This window comes from Ranitomeya imitator, chromosome 5 (assembly GCF_032444005.1).
Source record: "Ranitomeya imitator isolate aRanImi1 chromosome 5, aRanImi1.pri, whole genome shotgun sequence".
NCBI classification, from domain to species: domain Eukaryota; kingdom Metazoa; phylum Chordata; class Amphibia; order Anura; family Dendrobatidae; genus Ranitomeya; species Ranitomeya imitator.
The window spans coordinates 679,327,294-679,349,891 of record NC_091286.1 but is presented as its reverse complement, the minus strand read 5'-3'; the positions used below and the strand labels follow the sequence as shown (position 1 = coordinate 679,349,891).

The window sequence follows — 22,598 nt, the reverse complement described above, 5'->3', positions numbered from 1 at the left end:
CTGGACTATGCACTATATTACTTGTGCACTATTTGCTGGTGGCAGCATTTTATAGACTTGTCATTTAAGCAACTGTTGGACAAGTTATTTGGGCAGCACGAGAAATGAATATTTGGACACCATATTATATAGGGCTTGGGGATCTGCCTTACCAGATAGCTGATAATATTAGGATTTATGTCCTTCCCTAAGGAGAGCTCATCAATATCAGATCAATATGAGATCGGTGGAGATCCGACACTCATCACCCCGATGATTGGTTGATATCAGCTCCATGCGCCATGTAGTGGCCGTTCTTGGGTACTGCAGATCAGCTCCTAGTGACGCGAGTAATAGCTGACCTGCAGTTCCCTGCAGCGACCACTACATGGTGCACGGAGCTGTGCTGTCCGGCTCCGCACAATGCTTGCCGGCTCCGCACAATGCTTGCCGGCTCCGCACAATGCACGCCGGCTTTGCACAATGCTCGCCAGCTCCGCACAATGCTCGCCGACTCCTTACAATGCTCGCCAGCTCCGCACAATGCTCGCCGACTCCTTACAATGCTCGCCGGCTCCGCACAATGCTTGCCGGCTCCGCACAATGCACGCCGACTCCGCACAATGCTCGCCGGCTCTGCACAATGCTCGCTGGCTCCGCACAATGCTCGCCCGCTCCGCACAATGCTCGCCCGCTCCGCACAATGCTCGCCGGCTCCGCACAATGCTCGCCGGCTCCGCACACTGCTCGCCGGCTCCTCACAATGCTCGCCGGCTCCGCACAATGCACGCCGGCTCCGCACAATGCTCGCCTGCTCCTTTACCTCCATGTCCTTAAGGCAGAACTATTCAGGTCTTACTGGAGTGTTCCTTTATTCCACTAATATACAATGTTTATACCAGAGCATGTGATTCATGGAAGAAAGGTATATAAAGATAAATATTAGAGGAGGAGGGAGATATGAAGATAGGAGATAGAGACTTTCGACTAACCTCTGCACTAATCCGTACCTCCCACTCCCGACTCCAAGACTTCTCCCGTGCTGCACCAATCCTCTGGAATGCTCTACCGCAAGATATTAGGACCATCCATAATTTGCATAGTTTTACGCGCTCGCTCAAAACACATTTGTTCAGAGCGGCCTATCACGTTCACTAATCAAAGTTATGTTATGTTTGTGTGTGTGTGTAGCCCATTCACTATCCCCATCTATCCCCCACCCCCTGAAGATGGCTGGACCATGATTGTAAATACATAATTGTAAATACACACCTGTGCGTTGTATCTCCCCCACCTCATTGTAGATTGTAAGCTCTAACGAGCAGGGGCGGCTTATTGTGCTTTAATTATTGTATTGTTAACGTTGTTACTTATGACTGTTGTGTTTGAAATTGTTAAACTGTAAAGCGCTGCAGAGTATGTTATTAAAAAGAGATAGATGGATAATAGATAATAGATACTAGATAGAAAATAGATAGATAGATAATAAATAGATAATAGATAGATAATAGATGATAGATAGATAGATAATAGATAGATAATATATAGATGATAGATGGATAATAGTTACGTAATATGTAACAAAATAAATAAAAAAAATAATAATAAGGCAATTTGCAATATTGCCTAAATAACAAATAAACTGATTAAAATATTCATGACTAGTGGGGTTTATTTTTTAGCAAAATTCTATGTCTATTATTTAATCCAACTATCTTTTCAGAAGAGACAATAATAATAATAGTTGTTATTATTATATACACAACTGATATATCTAACAATAAACAAATAAAATCATGACATAAATGAATTCATAATTAATAAAACATGAAAACATTCTATCACTGATACAAGTGATTTTACTACTAACAATAATGGTAAAATAATGAATATCAGATTTCTAACGTATTGCAAACACAAATAAATCGCAAAAAGTGCGATTTTCCGCGTCCTCACATAGTGAATGTGCTCACTTCCTGCATCCACAACAATGACTTTGTTTTCCCAAACAATTAAAGATAACTCTGCTCGATACAATAGACTCTACAAATGTCTAAAAAAAAGTATGTGTATATACAATGTTTTTATCCCCAGAGCTTTTTCCTTTTTTATTGTATTTTTATATATATATGTATATATATATATATATATATATACATATATATATAAAAAATATATATATATAATATATATATATATATATATATATATATATATATATAGATATGTGTGTGATATATATATATATATATATATATATATACGGTATATATATATATATGAGATTATATATATATATATGAGATATAGATACAATGTATATATATATATATATATATATATATAATAAAAAAAAATAATAAAAAGCTCTGGGATAAAAACATCCTCCACCATCAACAGCGTCAGGGAAAAGTAGAAGGTGTTATGTGGTCGAGTGGTTTTATTTTATTGGAAATGGAACATACTTCCCTCTGTCCAATTAATCTCAGCGCCACATGGTGACTGCACACAATGAAAATCCACCATAGGAAAAAAAAAAATGAATATATGACACAAGTCCTACAATGTATATATATATTTACATCGGTGGAGTGACCCGGGGGACACACGGGGAGACGTATAATTTGGGAATATGTGTTATCGGAGAGATGTCAGGGAGATAATGTGTTTTCAATAACAGGCATCACACAGGGGCTCATTCACACCTTCTCGCCCTGGTTTGTGATGAATTGTTAAATGTATCATTCAATATTCCAGCAAGTAATGCGTGTCCCCCCAATATATTACCGCCTCCATAACCCATTTACAACTATACTGTCCAGAAACGATTGATATCACCCTCACTGCGAGCAGCTACTCTCCCGCATTCAGGTCTTGGCTGATGTTGGAAGCTTTTGTCTAATTTCTGCCGGATTTAGCCCCGAGGTTGTTTCTGATTTATTCAGGAGTGAAACAGTTAAGAGAAGCAGATACATCGCCAGAACAGCTTCTGTGGAAAAAAAAAAAACAACCTATTTTTAATTGCATTTATTTTTATTGTATACTACCATATATTTTTTTCAAAATCATTTACATTTTTTTTTAAAACAAATTAAAAATACATTTTTAAAAAAATAAAATTTACAGAATATTAAGTAAAGATTACAATTTCTAACGCTGCAGATATCACGTAGGCAGAGTTCCAATAGCGCCCCCAAAATTTTTTTCCAGTATTTTCCAGTGAGTATTCGCAGAATATCAGTTGCATTTCACAGTGGCAGCATAGGACATAGGATTTTAAGAAAAGCATTATACGTTTACGGTGTGATTTCTTTCCATTTGTGGATTGAATGGGTTGTTGCCGACATCTGGTGAGAATTCCATGTCAACAACACCTTTAGAAATAGATTTCCTTAGAATATTGGTGACATGTTCAATTCTTAATTCACCTACTGAGATTACTATAATATTATGCCTATATAAAAGAACATAACTACTATAATACTGCTTCTATGTACAAGAATATAACTACTATAATACTGCTCCTATGTACAAGAATATAACTACTATAATACTGCTCCTATGTACAAGAATATAACTACTATAATACTGCCCCTATGTACAAGAATATAACTACTATAATACTGCCACTATGTACAAGAATATATCTACTATAATACTGCTCCTATGTACAAGAATATAACTGCTATAATACTGCCCCTATGTACAAGAATATAACTACTATAATACTGCTCCTATGTACAAGAATATAACTACTATAATACTGCCCCTATGTACAAGAATATAACAACTATAATACTGCCCCTATGTACAAAAATATAACTACTATAATACTGCCCCTATGTCCAAGAATATAACAACTATAATACTGCTCCTATGTACAAGAATATAACTACTATAATACTGCCCCTATGTACAAGAATATAACTACTATAATACTGCTCCTATGTACAAGAATATAACTGCTATAATACTGCTCCTATGTACAAGAATATAACTACTATAATACTGCCCCTATGTACAAGAATATAACAACTATAATACTGCCCCTATGTACAAAAATATAACTACTATAATACTGCCCCTATGTCCAAGAATATAACAACTATAATACTGCTCCTATGTACAAGAATATAACTACTATAATACTGCCCCTATGTACAAGAATATAACTACTATAATACTGCTCCTATGTACAAGAATATAACTGCTATAATACTGCTCCTATGTACAAGAATATAACTACTATAATACTGCCCCTAAGTACAAGAATATAACAACTATAATACTGCCCATATGTACAAAAATATAACTACTATAATACTGCCCCTATGTCCAAGAATATAACAACTATAATACTGCTCCTATGTACAAGAATATAACTGCTATAATACTGCTCTTATATACAAGAATATAACTACTCTAATACTGCCCCTATGTACAAGATTAAACTACTATAATACTGCCCCTATGTACAAGAATATAACTACTATAATACTGCCCCTATGTACAAGAATAAACTACTATATTACTGCCCATATGTAGAAGAATATAACAGCTATAATACTGCCCCTATATACAAGAATATAACTACTATAATACTGCCCCTATGTACAAGAATATAACTACTATAATGCTGCCCATATGTACAAGAATATAACTACTATAATACTGCCCATATGTACAAGAATATAACTACTATAATGCTGCTCTTATATACAAGAATATAACTACTATAATACTGCCCCTAAGTACAAGAATATAACTACTATAATACTTCCCATATGTACAAGAATATAACTACTATAATACTGCCTCTATGTACAAGAATATAACTACTATAATACTGCCCCTATGTGCAAGAATATAAATACTATAATACTGCCCCTATGTACAAGAATATAACTACTATAATACTGCCCCTATGTACAAGAATATAACTACTATAATACTGCTCTTATATACAAGAATATAACTACTATAATGCTGCCCCTATGTACAAGAATATAACAACTATAATACTGCCCATATGTACAAGAATATAACAACTATAATACTGCCTCCTATGTACAAGAATATAACTACTATAATACTGCCACTATGTACAAGAATATAACTACTATAACACTGCCCCTATGTACAAGAATATAACTACTATAATACTGCCCCTATGGTGAATTCTGTGATCAAGCTCCCTCCTGTGGTCACGAGTGGTACTGCGGCTTCTGAGTTTCCTTCCTCAGGTGATGAGGTTAAGTCGTTAGGTGCTGCTCTATTTAACTCCACCTAGTGCTTTGATCCTGGCCTCCAGTCAATGTTCTAGTATTGGTCTTGCTTCCTCCTGGATCGTTCCTGTGGCCTGTCTGCTCAGCATAAGCTAAGTTCTGCTTGTGTTACTTTTGTTGCTATATTTTCTGTCCAGCTTGCTTTTTTGGTTTTGCTTGCTTGCTGGAAGCTCTGAGACGCAGAGGGAGCACCTCCGTACCGTTAGTCGGTGCGGAGGGTCTTTTTGCCCCTCTGCGTGGTTGTTTGTAGGTTTTTGTGTTGACCGCAAAGCTATCTTTCCTATCCTCGGTCTATTCAGTAAGTCGGGCCTCACTTTGCTAAATCTATTTCATCTCTGTGTTTGTATTTTCATCTTAACTCACAGTCATTATATGTGGGGGGCTGCCTTTTCCTTTGGGGAATTTCTCTGAGGCAAGGTAGGCTTATTCTTCTATCTTCAGGACTTGCTAGTTTCTCAGGCTGTGCCGAGTTGCATAGGGAGCGTTAGGCGCAATCCACGGCTGCCTCTAGTGTGGTTTGATAGGTTTAGGGATTGCGGTCAGCAGAGTTTCCACGTCTCAGAGCTCGTCCTATGTTTTGTGGTTTTTGTCAGGTCACTTGTGTGCTCTGAACTTCAAGGTCCATTGTGGTTCTGAATTACCTATTCATAACAGTACTGGAGGCCCAAAGTACTATGCTTCTCAATAGAGGGAAAAAAAGAAGTTCTGAGACCATTTTTTTTTCTTTGCACTGTGTTTTGCCTTTTTTTTCCCCTAGACATTTGGGTGGTTCAGGACACAGGTGTGGTGATGGACATTAAAGGTCTGTCTTCATGTGCAAGAGTACAAAATATTCAAGACTTTGTGGCTCAGAATTCTATGTTAGAACCAAGAATTCCTATTCCTGATTTGTTTTCTGGAGATAGAGCTAAATTTCTGAGTTTCAAAAATAATTGCAAACTGTTTCTGGCGTTGAAACCTCGCTCCTCTGGTGACCCAGTTCAACAAGTTAAGATTATTATTTCTTTATTACGTGGTGACCCTCAAGACTGGGCATTTTCCCTTGCGCCAGGAGATCCTGCATTATGTAATATTGATGCGTTTTTTTCTGGCGCTCGGATTACTGTACGATGAACCTAATTCAGTGGATCAGGCAGAGAAAAATTTGCTGGCTCTGTGTCAGGGTCAGGATGAGATAGAGATTTATTGTCAGAAGTTTAGAAAGTGGTCTGTGCTCACTCAATGGATTGAATGTGCTTTGGCAGCAATCTTCAGAAAGGGTCTCTCTGAAGCCCTTAAGGATGTCATGGTGGGATTTCCTATGCCTGCTGGTCTGAATGAGTCTATGTCTTTGGCCATTCAGATCGGTCGACGCTTGCGTGAGCGTAAATCTGTCCACCATTTGGCGGTATTATCTGAGCATAAACCTGAGCCTATGCAGTGCGATAGGACTTTGACCAGAGCTGAAAGGCAAGAACACAGACGTCAGAATGGGCTGTGTTTCTACTGTGGTGATTCCACTCATGCTATCTCCGATTGTCCTAAGCGCACTAAGCGGTTTGCTAAGTCTGCCACCATTGGTACAGTACAGTCGAAATTTCTTTTGTCCGTTACTTTGATCTGCTCTTTGTCTTCCTATTCTGTCATGGCATTTGTGGATTCAGGCGCTGCCCTGAATTTGATGGACTTGGAGTTTGCTAAGCGCTGTGGGTTTGTCTTGGAGCCCTTGCAGTGTCTTATTCCATTGAGAGGAATTGATGCTACGCCTTTGGCCAAGAATAAGCCTCAGTATTGGACCCAGCTGACCATGTGCATGGCTCCTGCGCACCAGGAGGATATTCGCTTTCTGGTGTTGCAAAATCTGCATGATGTGGTCGTGTTGGGGTTGCCATGGCTACAAGTCCATAACCCAGTATTAGATTGGAAATCAATGTCTGTGTCCAGATGGGGTTGTCAGGGGGTACATGGTGATGTTCCATTTCTGTCTATCTCATCATCCACCCCTTCTGAGGTCCCAGAGTTCTTGTCTGACTACCGGGATGTATTCGATGAGCCCAAGTCCAATGCCCTACCTCCGCATAGGGATTGTGATTGTGCTATCGAGTTGATTCCTGGTAGTAAGTTTCCTAAGGGTCGACTGTTTAATTTATCTGTACCTGAGCACGCCGCTATGCGGAGTTACGTAAAAGAATCCTTGGAGAAGGGTCATATTCGGCCGTCGTCATCGCCATTGGGAGCAGGGTTCTTTTTTGTGGCCAAGAAGGATGGTTCGCTGAGACCTTGTATTGATTACCGCCTTTTAAATAAAATCACGGTCAAATTTCAGTACCCCTTGCCGCTGCTATCTGATTTGTTTGCTCGGATTAAGGGGGCTAGTTGGTTCACCAAGATAGATCTTCGTGGTGCATATAATCTTGTGCGTATTAAACGGGGCGATGAATGGAAAACTGCATTTAATACGCCCGAGGGCCATTTTGAGTACCTAGTTATGCCATTCGGACTTGCCAATGCTCCATCAGTATTTCAGTCCTTTATGCATGACATCTTCCGAGAGTACCTGGATAAATTCCTGATTGTATACTTGGATGATATTTTGGTCTTCTCGGATGATTCGGAGTCTCATGTGAAGCAGGTCAGAATGGTGTTCCAGGTCCTGCGTGCTAATTCTTTGTTTGTGAAGGGATCAAAGTGTCTCTTTGGTGTTCAGAAGGTTTCATTTTTGGGGTTCATTTTTTCCCCTTCTACCATCGAGATGGACCCTGTTAAGGTCCAGGCCATTTATGATTGGACTCAGCCGACATCTCTGAAGAGTCTGCAAAAGTTCCTTGGCTTTGCTAATTTTTATCGTCGCTTCATCTGTAATTTTTCTAGTATTGCTAAACCATTGACCGATTTGACCAAGAAGGGTGCTGATGTGGTCAATTGGTCTTCTGCTGCTGTGGAAGCTTTTCAAGAGTTAAAGCGTCGTTTTTCTTCTGCCCCTGTGTTGTGTCAACCAGATGTTTCGCTTCCGTTCCAGGTTGAGGTTGATGCTTCTGAAATTGGAGCGGGGGCTGTTTTGTCGCAAAGAGGTGCTGATTGCTCGGTGATGAAGCCATGCGCCTTCTTTTCCAGGAAGTTTTCGCCTGCTGAGCGAAATTATGATGTTGGCAATCGAGAGTTGCTGGCCATGAAGTGGGCATTCGAGGAGTGGCGTCATTGGCTTGAAGGAGCTAAGCATCGCGTGGTGGTCTTGACTGATCACAAGAACTTGACTTATCTCGAGTCTGCCAAACGGTTGAATCCTAGACAGGCTCGTTGGTCGCTGTTTTTCTCCCGTTTTGACTTTGTGGTTTCGTACCGTCCGGGCTCTAAAAATGTGAAGGCGGATGCCCTGTCTAGGAGTTTTGTGCCCGACTCTCCGGGTTTGCCTGAGCCGGCGGGTATTCTCAAAGAGGGAGTAATTGTGTCTGCCATCTCCCCTGATTTGCGGCAGGTGCTGCAAAAATTTCAGGCTGATAAACCTGATCGTTGCCCAGCAGAGAAACTGTTTGTCCCTGATAGGTGGACGAATAAAGTTATCTCTGAGGTTCATTGTTCGGTGTTAGCTGGTCATCCTGGAATCTTTGGTACCAGAGATTTGGTGGCTAGATCCTTTTTGTGGCCGTCTTTGTCGCGGGATGTGCGTTCTTTTGTGCAGTCCTGTGGGATTTGTGCTCGGGCTAAGCCCTGCTGTTCTTGTGCCAGTGGGTTGCTTTTGCCCTTGCCGATTCCGAAGAGGCCTTGGACACATATCTCTATGGATTTTATTTCGGATCTCCCCGTCTCTCAAAAAATGTCGGTCATTTGGGTAGTTTGTGATCGCTTTTCTAAGATGATCCATTTGGTACCCTTGCCTAAATTACCTTCCTCCTCTGATTTGGTGCCATTGTTCTTCCAGCATGTGGTTCGTTTACATGGCATTCCAGAGAACATCGTTTCTGACAGAGGTTCCCAGTTTGTTTCGAGGTTTTGGCGAGCCTTTTGTGCTAGGATGGGCATTGATTTGTCTTTTTCCTCGGCTTTCCACCCTCAGACAAATGGCCAAACCGAACGAACCAATCAGACCTTGGAAACATATCTGAGATGTTTTGTTTCTGCTGATCAGGATGATTGGGTGTCCTTTTTGCCGTTGGCTGAGTTCGCTCTTAATAATCGGGCCAGCTCGGCTACCTTGGTTTCACCGTTTTTCTGCAATTCTGGGTTCCATCCTCGTTTCTCTTCAGGGCAGGTTGAGTCTTCGGACTGTTCTGGTGTGGATACTGTGGTGGACAGGTTGCAGCGGATTTGGACTCAGGTAGTGGACAATTTGACCTTGTCCCAGGAGAAGGCTCAACGTTTCACTAATCACAGACGCTGTGTGGGTCCCCGACTTCGTGTTGGGGATTTGGTTTGGTTGTCATCTTGTTATATTCCTCTGAAGGTTTCCTCTCCTAAGTTTAAGCCTCGTTTCATTGGTCCGTATAGGATTTCTGAGGTTCTTAATCCTGTGTCTTTTCGTTTGACCCTTCCAGATTCTTTTTCCATCCATAACATATTCCATAGGTCATTGTTGCGGAGATACGTGGCGCCTGTGGTTCCATCTGTTGATCCTCCTGCCCCGGTTTTGGTAGAGGGGGAGTTGGAGTATATAGTGGAGAAGATTTTGGATTCTCGTGTTTCGAGACGGAAACTCCAGTATCTTGTTAAGTGGAAGGGTTATGGTCAGGAAGATAATTCCTGGGTCTTTGCCTCTGATGTCCATGCTGCCGATCTTGTTAGTGCCTTTCATATGGCTCATCCTGGTCGGCCTGGGGGCTCTGGTGAGGGTTCGGTGACCCCTCCTCAAGGGGGGGGGGGGTACTGTTGTGAATTCTGTGATCAAGCTCCCTCCTGTGGTCACGAGTGGTACTGCGGCTTCTGAGTTTCCTTCCTCAGGTGATGAGGTTAAGTCGTTAGGTGCTGCTCTATTTAACTCCACCTAGTGCTTTGATCCTGGCCTCCAGTCAATGTTCTAGTATTGGTCTTGCTTCCTCCTGGATCGTTCATGTGGCCTGTCTGCTCAGCATAAGCTAAGTTCTGCTTGTGTTACTTTTGTTGCTATATTTTCTGTCCAGCTTGCTTTTTTGGTTTTGCTTGCTTGCTGGAAGCTCTGAGACGCAGAGGGAGCACCTCCGTACCGTTAGTCGGTGCGGAGGGTCTTTTTGCCCCTCTGCGTGGTTGTTTGTAGGTTTTTGTGTTGACCGCAAAGCTACCTTTCCTATCCTCGGTCTATTCAGTAAGTCGGGCCTCACTTTGCTAAATCTATTTCATCTCTGTGTTTGTATTTTCATCTTAACTCACAGTCATTATATGTGGGGGGCTGCCTTTTCCTTTGGGGAATTTCTCTGAGGCAAGGTAGGCTTATTCTTCTATCTTCAGGACTAGCTAGTTTCTCAGGCTGTGCCGAGTTGCATAGGGAGCGTTAGGCGCAATCCACGGCTACCTCTAGTGTGGTTTGATAGGTTTAGGGATTGCGGTCAGCAGAGTTTCCACGTCTCAGAGCTCGTCCTATGTTTTGTGGTTTTTGTCAGGTCACTTGTGTGCTCTGAACTTCAAGGTCCATTGTGGTTCTGAATTACCTATTCATAACATGCCCCTATGTACTAGAATATAACTACTATAATACTGCCTCTATGTACAAGAATATAACTACTATAATACTGCTCCTATGTACAAGAATATAACTACTATAATACTGCCCCTATGTACAAGAATATAACTACTATAATACTGCCCTATGTACAAGAATATAACTACTATAACACTGCCCATATGTACAAGAATATAACTACTATAATACTGCTCTTATATACAAGAATATAACAACTATAATACTGCCCCTATGTACAAGAATGTAACTAATAATAATAATAATCTTTATTTATATAGCGCCATCATATTCCACAGCGCTTTACAGTTTGACAGTTTCAAACACAAACGTCATAGGTAACAACGTTAACAATACAATAATTAAAGCGAAATAAGCTGCCCCTGCTCGTGAGAGCTTACAATCTACAATGAGGAGGGGGAGATACAAATTACAGGTGTGTATTTACAATGATGTATTTAGAATGATGGTCCAGCCATCTACTATAATACTGCCCCTATGTACAAGAATATAACTACTATAATAGTGCTCTTATGTACAAGAATATAACTACTGTAATACTGCTCCTATGTACAAGAATATAACTACTATAATACTGCCCCTATGTACAAGAATATAACAACTATAATACTGCTCCTATGTACAAGAATATAACTACTATAATACTGCTCTTATATACAAGAATATAACTACTATAATACTGCCCCTATGTACAAGATTAAACTACTATAATACTGCCCCTATGTACAAGATTAAACTACTAAATACTGCCCATATGTACAATAATATAACTACTATAATACTTCCCCTATGTACAAGATTAAACTACTATAATACTGCCTCTGTGTACAAGAATATAACTGCTATAATACTGCTCCTATGTACAAGAATATCACTACTATAATACTGCCCCTATATACAAGAATATAACAACTATAATACTGCTCCTATGTACAAGAATATAACTACTATAATACTGCCCCTATGTACAAGATTAAACTACTATAATACTGCCCCTATGTACAAGATTAAACTACTATAATACTGCCCATATGTACAAGAATATAACTACTATAATACTTCCCCTATGTACAAGATTAAACTACTATAATACTGCCCTTATGTACAAGATTAAACTACTATAATACTGCCCATATGTACAAGAATATAACTACTATAATACTTCCCCTATGTACAAGATTAAACTACTATAATACTGCCTCTGTGTACAAGAATATAACTACTGTAATACTGCTCCTATGTACAAGAATATAACTACTATAATACTGCCCATATGTACAAGAATATAACAACTATAATACTGCCCCTATGTACAAGAATATAACTACTATAATACTGCCCCTATGTACAAGAATATAACTACTATAACGCTGCCCCTATGTACAAGAATATAACTACTATAATACTGCCCATATGTACAAGAATATAACTACTACTAGATTGTGGCCCGATTCTAACGCATCGGGTATTCTAGAATATGCATGTTCCCGTAGTATATGGACAATGATGATTCCAGAATTCGCGGCAGACTGTGCCCGTCGCTGATTGGTCGAGGCAACCTTTATGACATCATCGTCGCCATGGCAACCATTATGACTTCTACGTCGATACTGTGCCCGTCGCTGACTCAGAAACGTGGGATTTCTACGTTTTTTATGACATCATCGTCGCTGTGCCCGTTGCTAATTGGTCGAGGCTGGCGGCCTCGACCAATCAGAGACGCGGGATTTCCAGGACAGACAGACAGACAGACGGAAAAACCCTTAGACAATTATATATATAGATAATACTGCCTCTATGTGTTGTGAATTCTGCTCTTGGGCTCCCTCTGGTGGTTATGAGTGGTAGTGCTGCTGTCTTTGGATCACAGCATTTATCAGGTGTGTCCACTTATTGCAATTTGGACTGGGCTATTTAGTCTTGCTTGATCCTTTAGTCAGTGCCAGTTGTCCATTGTTTTTGGAGGATTCACATCCATACCTGGTCTCTCCTGTTTTGCTGTTCATTTCTACAAAGATAAGTTCTGGCTTTGTTTTTGCTGTCCACATGCTGTGGACCTTATAGTTCAGTGCATTTTCATGTTTTGTCTTGTCCAGCTTTGTCTGTGAAGGATTTTTTGCAGCCAAGCTGTGTCTCTGGAGATGCAGATATACCCTCCATGTCTTTAGTCAGATGTGGAGATTTGTATTTTCTGTGGTGGATATTTTCTAGTGTTTTAATACTGACCGCATAGTACTCTGTCCTATTTTTTCTTTTTAGCTAGAATGGCCTCCTTTGCTAAATCCTGATTTCAGTCTGCGTATGTCATTTCCCTCTCCTCTCACAGTAAATATTTGTGGGGGGCTGTCTATCCTTTGGGGATTTTCTCTGAGGCAAGATAGTTTTCCCGTTTCTATCTTTAGGGGAAGTTAGTTCTTAGGCTGTGTCGAGGTGTCTAGGGAGTGTTAGGTACATCCCACGGCTATTTCTAGTTGCGGTGCTAAATTCAGGGTTTGCGGTCAGTACAGGGGCCATCTTCTCCAGAGTACATCTCATGCTGCTGCTAGGCCACCAGATCATAACACTATGTACAAGAATATAACTACTATAATACTGCCCCTATGTACAAGAATATAACTACTATAATACTGCCTCTATGTACAAGAATATAACTACTATAATACTGCCCCTATGTACAAGAATATAACTACTATAATACTGCCCCTATGTACAAGAATATAACTACTATAATGCTGCTCTTATATACAAGAATATAACTACTATAATACTGCCCCTATGTACAAGAATATAACTACTAAAATACTGCCCCTATGTACAAGAATATAACTACTATAATGCTGCCCCTATGTACAAGAATATAACTACTATAATACTGCCCCTATGTACAAGAATATAACTACTATAATACTGCCCATATGTACAAGAATATAACAACTATAATACTGCTCCTATGTACAAGAATATAACTACTATAATGCTGCCCCTATGTACAAGAATATAACTACTATAATACTGCCCATATGTACAAGAATATAACAACTATAATACTGCCCCTATGTACAAGAATATAACAACTATAATTCTGCCTCTATGTACAAGAATATAACTGCTATAATACTGCCCCTATGTACAAGAATATAACTACTATAATACTGCCCATATGTACAAGAATATAACTACTATAATACTGCTCCCATGTACAAGAATATAACTACTATAATACTGCTCCTATGTACAAGAATATAACTACTATAATACTGCCCCTATGTACAAGAATATAACTACTATAATAATGCCTCTATGTACATGAATATAACTACTTTAATACTACCCCTATGTACACGAATATAACTACTATAATACTGCTCCTATGTACAAGAATATAACTACTATAATACTGCCTCTATGTACAAGAATATAACTACTATAATACTGCCTCTATGTACATGAATATAACTACTATTATACTACCCCTATGTACACGAATATAACTACTATAATACTGCCCCTATGTACAAGAATATAACTACTATAATACTGCCCCTAAGTACAAGAATATAACTACTATAATACTGCCTCTATGTACAAGAATATAACTACTATAATACTGCTCCTATGTACAAGAATATAACTACTATAATACTGCTCCCTATGTACAAGAATATAACTACTATAATACTGCTCCTATGTACAAGAATATAACTGCTATAATACTGCCCCTATGTACAAGAATATAACTACTATAATACTGCTCTTATATACAAGAATATAACAACTATAATACTGCCCCTATGTACAAGAATGTAACTAATAATAATAATAATCTTTATTTATATAGCACTATCATATTCCGCAGCGCTTTACAGTTTGACAGTTTCAAACACAAAAGTCATAGGTAACAACGTTAACAATACAATAATTAAAGCAAAATAAGCCGCCCCTGCTCGTGAGAGCTTACAATCTACAATAAGGAGGGGGAGATACAAAGTACAGGTGTGTATTTACAATTATGTATTTACAATGATGGTCCAGCCATCTACTATAATACTGCCCCTATGTACAAGAATATAACTACTATAATACTGCTCCTATATACAAGAATATAACTACTATAATACTGCCCCTATTTACAAGAATATAACTACTATAATACTGCTCTTATGTACAAGAATATAACTACTATAATACTGCCCCTATGTACAAGAATATAACTGCTATAATACCGCCCCTATGTACAAGAATATAACTACTATAATACTGCTCCTATGTACAAGAATATAACTACTATAATACTGCTCCCTATGTACAAGAATATAACTACTATAATACTGCTCTTATGTACAGGAATACAACTACTATAATACTGCTCCTATGTACAAGAATATAACTACTATAATACTGCTCCTATGTACAATTATATAACTACTATAATACTGCTCCTATGTATAAGAATATAACTACTATAATACTGCTCCTATGTACAATTATATAACTACTATAATACTGCTCCTATGTACAATTATATAACTACTATAATACTGCTCCTATGTACAATTATATAACTTACCCTCAGTGTCTCATCCTTGTGTCTTTTCTTACTATCACTGTGCCATCCGTGTGTCTATTTTTTACCATCAGTGTGTGGATTTTGTGTCCTTTTTTACCCTCTTGATAATTTGGGTGGTTGGCATGCACCACTATTGTGATCTTTATCCGTATATATTCTGTTATTCCTCTCTGCCCTGTTGCATACCCAGCTTTACAGTATTACTACATCTACTTTGCTGTACTGCAGCGCCCAGATGCAAAAGATCATGGGGTTCTGTTATATTGCTGTGCCCAGATGCAAAGTCAACTCTGTTACATCGCTGGGTTAACTCTGCCTAAACCATTGGGCCGTCCTTCCAATTGTGGACTCTGCTACAAACCTAGCTCAGTTATTGGTTTATAGCTGGGTCCTCTTTACAGCCCTTTATTGAGCCCTCACATTAGATGACAATCCGTGTAACATCAGTTGCAGCCGCTGAGAAAAAATATCTGCCTTCATAATCGTGTGGAGGAAATAACTTAAAGAAAAATGAAGACAAAAGTTTTGTTCATTAATATGTTAAAAAATCACTAATTTATAGTTTCTTTTCCTTAGTTATGGAACTTAATTCATTATTGCACCTTTTTTTTCTCTAATTCTTGCCTGTTTTTCATTTGCGCTTTGTTTTTGTTTTAATTTGTTTCTTTTTTATTTCTATTTTATGCGTTTACCCTTTTTTTTTCTCGTTTTCATCATTTTGGGTGTGGTTTGGGCTTTGTAGAAGTTTTCGGCTGATTAATCAATTGGGATTTTTTTTTAAATCTTAATATATTTGCAGAAACATACTCCTGTCCCCTCCTGGAGTGATTTTATGTACACGTTAAATGGGTTGTCCAGGCTTGTTACTCAAGTCTGCAGTCACTTTATGAGACTGCAGACTTGTGAGTCCTCAGTGTGCACTGTGAATGTTGTCAGGATTCTCTGGTGTCGGCGCCGAGAGTTTTCAAGGTACATGAACTTAAGTAATTGCGATTTGCATATCCCCGGTCACATTCTGACTAGACGTCTAGTCGGTATGTGACCACATGTATGTAAATCACATTTTTTAGGTCACACGTCTGCCCACACCTGGCACCAGAGAAACCTGATAGCGCGCACACTAACATCCAAACCATAATTTTGAAGCGTATGATCACACAAAAGAAATAAAATTGCAAATAGTTTTATTATATTACCATAGAAAATTACCATAAATTAAATATAACAACAGTCAAGGTTCAATTATCATTATCCAGTTATCATTAACAGAGCAGTTCAAAAGGAGGGAACAGGTGCACCCATACAAAGATGTGTAGCACCACACAGGGATCATGGGTACAAAGATGAAGGGATAGGGGTCAGGACAACAATTCTTTGTCAAAACCGTATAGCAAGAGACCCCCTTATATCCATAGAACCTGTGTTTCCATCAGCAAATCTTACCCATATCCTTCTCCATAGGTGCCCACACACGCCCCGACGCACGTTTCACCCTCAGCTTCCTTAGGGGAAACACTGCTTCTATGGATATAAGGGAGTGTCTTGCTATACAGTTTTGACCAATTTAGAATTGTGGGATGAGTATGTCCCTACATTGTTGTATTAGCAGGTGGTTTACAACTTCTTGAGGATACTATGCACTGGCACTTTACTTTTAATGCTAATACAACAATATAGGGAAATACTCATCCCACAATTCTAAATCGGTCAAAACCGTATAGCAAGAGACCCCCTTATATCCATATAACCAGTGCTTCCGTCAGAAAATCTTACCCTTATCCTACTCCGTAGGTCCATAGGTGCCCACACGCGCCCCAACGTGCATTTCGCCCTCGGCTTCCTCAGGAGAAACACTGGTTAAATGGATATAAGGGGGTCTCTTGCTATACGGTTTTGACTGATTTAGAATTGTGGGATGAGTATTTCCCTATATTGTTGTATTAGCATTAAAAGTAAAGTGCCAGTGCATAGTATCCTCAATAAGTTGTAAACCAACTGCTAATACAACAATATAGGGAAATACTCATCCCACAAATCTAAATTGGTCAAAACCGTATAGCAAGAGACCCCCTTATATCCATAAAACCAGTGTTTCCCCTAAGGAAGCTGAGGGCGAAATGCGCGTCGGGGCGCGTGTGGGCACCTATGGAGAAGGATATGGGTAAGATTTTGCTGACGGGAGCACTGGTTCTATGGATATAAGGGGGTCTCTTGCTATACGGTTTTGACAAAGAATTGTTGTCCTGACCCCTATTCTTTCATCTTTGTACCCATGATCCCTGTGTGGTGCTACACATCTTTGTATGGGTGCACTTGTTCCCTACTTTCGAATTGCTCTGTTAATGATAACTGGATAATGATAATTGAACCTTGACTGTTGTTATATGTAATTTATGGTAATTTTCTATGGAAATATAATAAAACTATTTGCAATTTTATTTCTTTTGTGTGATCATACGCTTCAAAATTATGGTTTGGAAGTCACACAAAGTTGCTGCAGACTTGGACCCCAAAGCTTGAAAACCCTTTTTTTAAAAAAAAAATGTATGCAAATTATGCATCATTTTTCGAAGCACATGCAACTTTTTCAGTTAAAAATGTTTTAAACAAAAATTAAGAACATTTTTGATTTTACACAAATCTCATTAACAACTTGCGCCGTTTTTACAATTGTATTGGCGAGAAACAGTGATTAATTTTGTCCATTTTTACGAATCTGGCACAAAAAAAAGTCAACTAATAACGCAAGACGAAAAAGTGACTTAAAATAAAAACTGAAAATGATGAATCCGGCTCTTTAATGTTTTAAATGACCCCAAAATGTAGTTTGATTTCTCTCTATAACTAAATATATTAGCAAAAAAACATCTACTTGGCTTCAAAAACTACATTTAGGTATCACAGCATCCTGCATGGCGCGGCACACGGTGCACCACATAAATAATTCACTTGCGTGTAGCAAGGAACATCTTTTTGGCATCCAAAAAAGGTTGTTTGTTCCAGATCAAGTTTGGAACATACGACTGTAGATATTCTAAGACTTGACTTGCGGTTGAGTGGCCACTTTGTCAGATACTCCTGTGCACCTGCTTGTTAATAAAAATATTTTAAAGGGGTTGTAAAGGATTAGAAAACATGACTGGCTTTATCTACAATACCACATTCAACCTGTGAACAGGGGTGGCGCTTTTACCAGAAGAAGACAACTTTATTTTTCTAATACTGTACATCCCCATCAAAGCTACAAAGACGCAAAGTCAAGTTTTTCTTTAGCCCGTCCTACAGAATTGGGTAAGAAAAGAGTTTACGGAACCACTGATCACAGGATGATTTGGGCTAGGACAAGGTAGCTTAGAACTTAACAAGGATCTTCAATAAACAATTTAATAATTTTTACAAAAGCATCAGTCATAGCTCATGGCCAGTTCCGTGGGTGATAAGATCTTGTCAATCGAAAGGTAAGGTTAGAGGAACCCATTTTGTCTTAGGGTCTCTCCAAATTTGAGGGATTCTTGAAGACTCCACCCATCACTAGAAGCTGGATCCCAAGTCCTACGTTCCTCCTGCCTACTTGACTGTGGAACAATGTAAATGGAGCGTCGGTGTGTCTTTCAGTTTTGTAGAATGTTTCTATGGCTTATGGAAAGAGCTGACAACAGGAACATTTTTGAGACTACAACCAGGGATTGAAGAGTCCATTCTCTTGTGCATATCAAGTGCTCATAAAGCTCATTCTTCATCATGCCCACCTTTTGTGGTGGTAGAGAGAAATCATCATTTCAATGGGCCGTGGCTCCTGTGTGTAGAGAAGCTAGACAGATGAGCCTGGTTAGGTTACATCAACCTTCTTGAAGGCTTGGAGCTCTGTGAAGAAACTCCAAAAACAGTGAGTTCAAAGCATGTGTATGTCAACTGGGTAGGTCACACAACCATAGAGAGATGAGCAGCTTTGTTGGCCAAAGATTTTTAACCATTACTGGGAAAACCTAAATTGATAGAGGAGATCATCTACAATATAGAAATATTTTTTATTGGTGCTTAGACTAGATAGACTGTTTTATTTTGCTTGTTCTCTACACAACTATGTCGGGCTTGGACACAGTTGTCTGGAGAACAAGTAAAATAAAACAGTCTCCGGCATTCAACAACATAAACAATTTTTGTAGCCCTCAGAAACTACTAAGATTCTTGCAGATCTCCGAGACACGCGATAATAAACTAGTATTCACTGGTCCAAAATCTAAGGCACCAGAAGTTCTCCTCTGAATAATCGCGTTATTAGTTAGAGCATACACAGAGCAGATCACATGCAACATTTCAGGCACATAGGGCCTTCGTCAAGCCATAAGAGTGGGATTCACTGGTGGTATTTTTGCAGTGGAGCAGCCGTGTGGCACAATCGTGGGTTTGAAGTGGATGTTCTACAGAAGAAAAAGGCGGCAACAAGTTCCAAACCTTCCATTAACGAAAAGGAAACCATGATTATGGTGGAAACAGACTCGTAAAAAAGTCAGCCGGCCTGATGGATAGTGTTCTCTCTAGCATACCATTATGGCTATAGTAAAATCATCTTCTTATGGCTGATTCCTGTAGGAAAAAGCCCATTTCACCTCATGAGAATCACAAAGAGGTCACTCCAACTACAGCACAGTTACCGGATCTCAGTCCACCTTTACAATGTAATGAAACAGTCAATTCCAAAAAAGAATGTCAATCCGGGGAACTAAGAAGTCCAAGATATGTTTCCAGAGTCTTGATGGATGCATGCCTCAATGAATACTGACCAGTCTAAGGACTAGTAAGAAAGACTTCATAAAAGAGGTAGTGAGTACACATAGACATTTCTTTCACTCCCTATTCAGATGAGGTCTGCTTTGAAATGACTCCATATTTATCTTCACCTTGACGTTGTTGGAGACTTTTGCACTCCTTGATCCAAAAACAATAAGTGCCTGACGTTTTTATCCAATAGTCGCAGAGAGCTGACGCACTGTGGCATATTTTTGTACCTGTGCATTAATTTACTAAAATTGTGTGGAACCTAAATATTTTTGGTTTTTTTTTTTGTTTTATTTGGGAGTATATATACTGCTCAAAAAAATAAAGGGAACACTTAAACAACAGAATATAACTCCAAGTAGATCAAACTTCTGTGAAACCAAACTGTCCACTTAAGAAGCAACACTGATTGACAACCAATTTCACATGCTGTTGTGCAAATGGAACAGACAACAGATGGAAATTATTGGCAATTATCAAGACACGCACTCAATAAAGGAGTGGTAGCATGAGACGGACTCTACAACACACACAAGTGGCTCAGGTAGTGCAGCTCATCCAGGATGGCACATCAATGCGAGCTGTGGCAAGAAGGTTTGCTGTGTCTGTCAGCATAGTGTCCAGAGGCTGGAGGCGCTACCAGGAGATAGGCCAGTACACCAGGAGATGTGGAGGGGGCCGTAGGAGGGCAACAACCCAGCAGCAGCACCGCTACCTCAGCCTTTGTGCAAGGAGGAACAGGAGGAGCACTGCTAGAGCCCTGCAATATGACAAATGTGCATGTGTCTGCACAAACGGTTATAAACCAACTCCATGAGGATGGTCTGAGTGCCCGATGTCCACAGATGGGGTTTGTGCTCAAACTCAACACCGTTCAGGACCCTTGGCATTTGCCACAGAACACCAGGATTGGCAAATTCGCCACAGGCGCCCTGTGCTCTTCACAGATGAATGCAGGTTCACACTGAGCACATGTGACAGACGTGACAGAGTCTAGAGACGCCATGGAGAGCGATCTGCTGCCTGCAACATCCTTCAGTATGACCATTTGGCAGTGGGTCAGTAATGGTGTGGGGTGGCATTTCTTTGGAGGGCCGCACAGCCCTCCATGTGGTCCCCAGAGGTAGCCTGACTGCCATTAGGTACGAGATGAGATCCTCAGACCCCTTGTGAGACCATATGCTGGTGCGGTTGGCCCTGGGTTCCTCCTAATGCAGGACAATGCCAGACCTCATGTGGCTGGAGTGTGTCAGCAGTTCCTGCAAGATGAAGGCATTGAAGCTATGGGCTGGCCCACCCTTTCCCCAGACCTGACTTCGAATGAACACATCTGGGACATCATATCTCGCACCATCCACCAACGTCACGTTGCACCACAGACTCTCCAGGAGTTGGCGGATGCTTTAGTCCAGGTCTGGGAGGAGATCCCGCAGGAGACTATCCGCCACCTCATCAGGAGCATGCCCAGGCATTGTAGGGAGATCATACAGGCACATGGAGGCCACACATAATACTGAGCATCATTTCTTTGTCTTTAGGCATTTCCACTGAAGTTGGATCAGCCTGTAACTGCATTTTCCACTTTGATTTTGAGCATCATTCCAACTCCAGACCTCCGTGGGATATTAGTTGTGATTTACGTTGATCATTTATAGGTTTTATTGTTTTCAACACATTCCACTATGTAATGAATAAAGATTTACACCTGGAATATTTCATTCAGTGATATCTAGGATGTGGGATTTGGGATTTTAGTGTTCCCTTTATTTTTATGAGCAGTATACTTGTTCAATGCATCCTAAAGCAAAGGGACCTCTGGAGTATCATGCAGGGGAGCACAGTAAGGGAATGTACACCTCTAGTTAACATATGTTTCATCTAATTAAAGGGAAAATCGCGGGTGAGGTAAGCCCACCGGCATCAGGGGCTTATCTACAGCATTCTGTAATGCTGTAGATAAGCCCCGATGTTACCTGAAAGAGGAGAAAAAGACGTTAGATTATACTCACCAGGGGCGGTCCCGCTGCTGGTCCGGTCGGATGGGCGTCTCTGGTCCGCTGCGGCGCCTCCCATCTTCATTCTAAGATGTCCTCTTCTGATCTTCAGCCACGGCTCCGGCGCAGGCGTACTTTGTCTGCCCTGTTGAGGGCAGAACAAAGTACTGCAGTGCGCAGGCGCCGGAAAGGTCAGAGAGGCCCGGCGCCTGCGCACTGCAGTACTTTGCTCTGCCCTCAACAAAGCAGACAAAGTACGCCTGCGTCGGAGCCGTGGCTGAAGATCAGAAGAGGACGTCTTGGAATGAAGATGGGAGGCGCCGCAGCGGACCAGAGACACCCATCCG

The 22,598-nt window shown here is 40.1% G+C and overlaps 1 protein-coding gene across 1 annotated transcript in view; it reads left to right on the top strand.

Moving 5' to 3' along the window:
* The window catches only part of PKHD1 (PKHD1 ciliary IPT domain containing fibrocystin/polyductin), a 918,515-nt gene that overhangs the window by 368,025 nt on the left and 527,892 nt on the right, over positions 1-22,598 (top strand). The gene's annotated exons all lie outside the window — the stretch shown is intronic.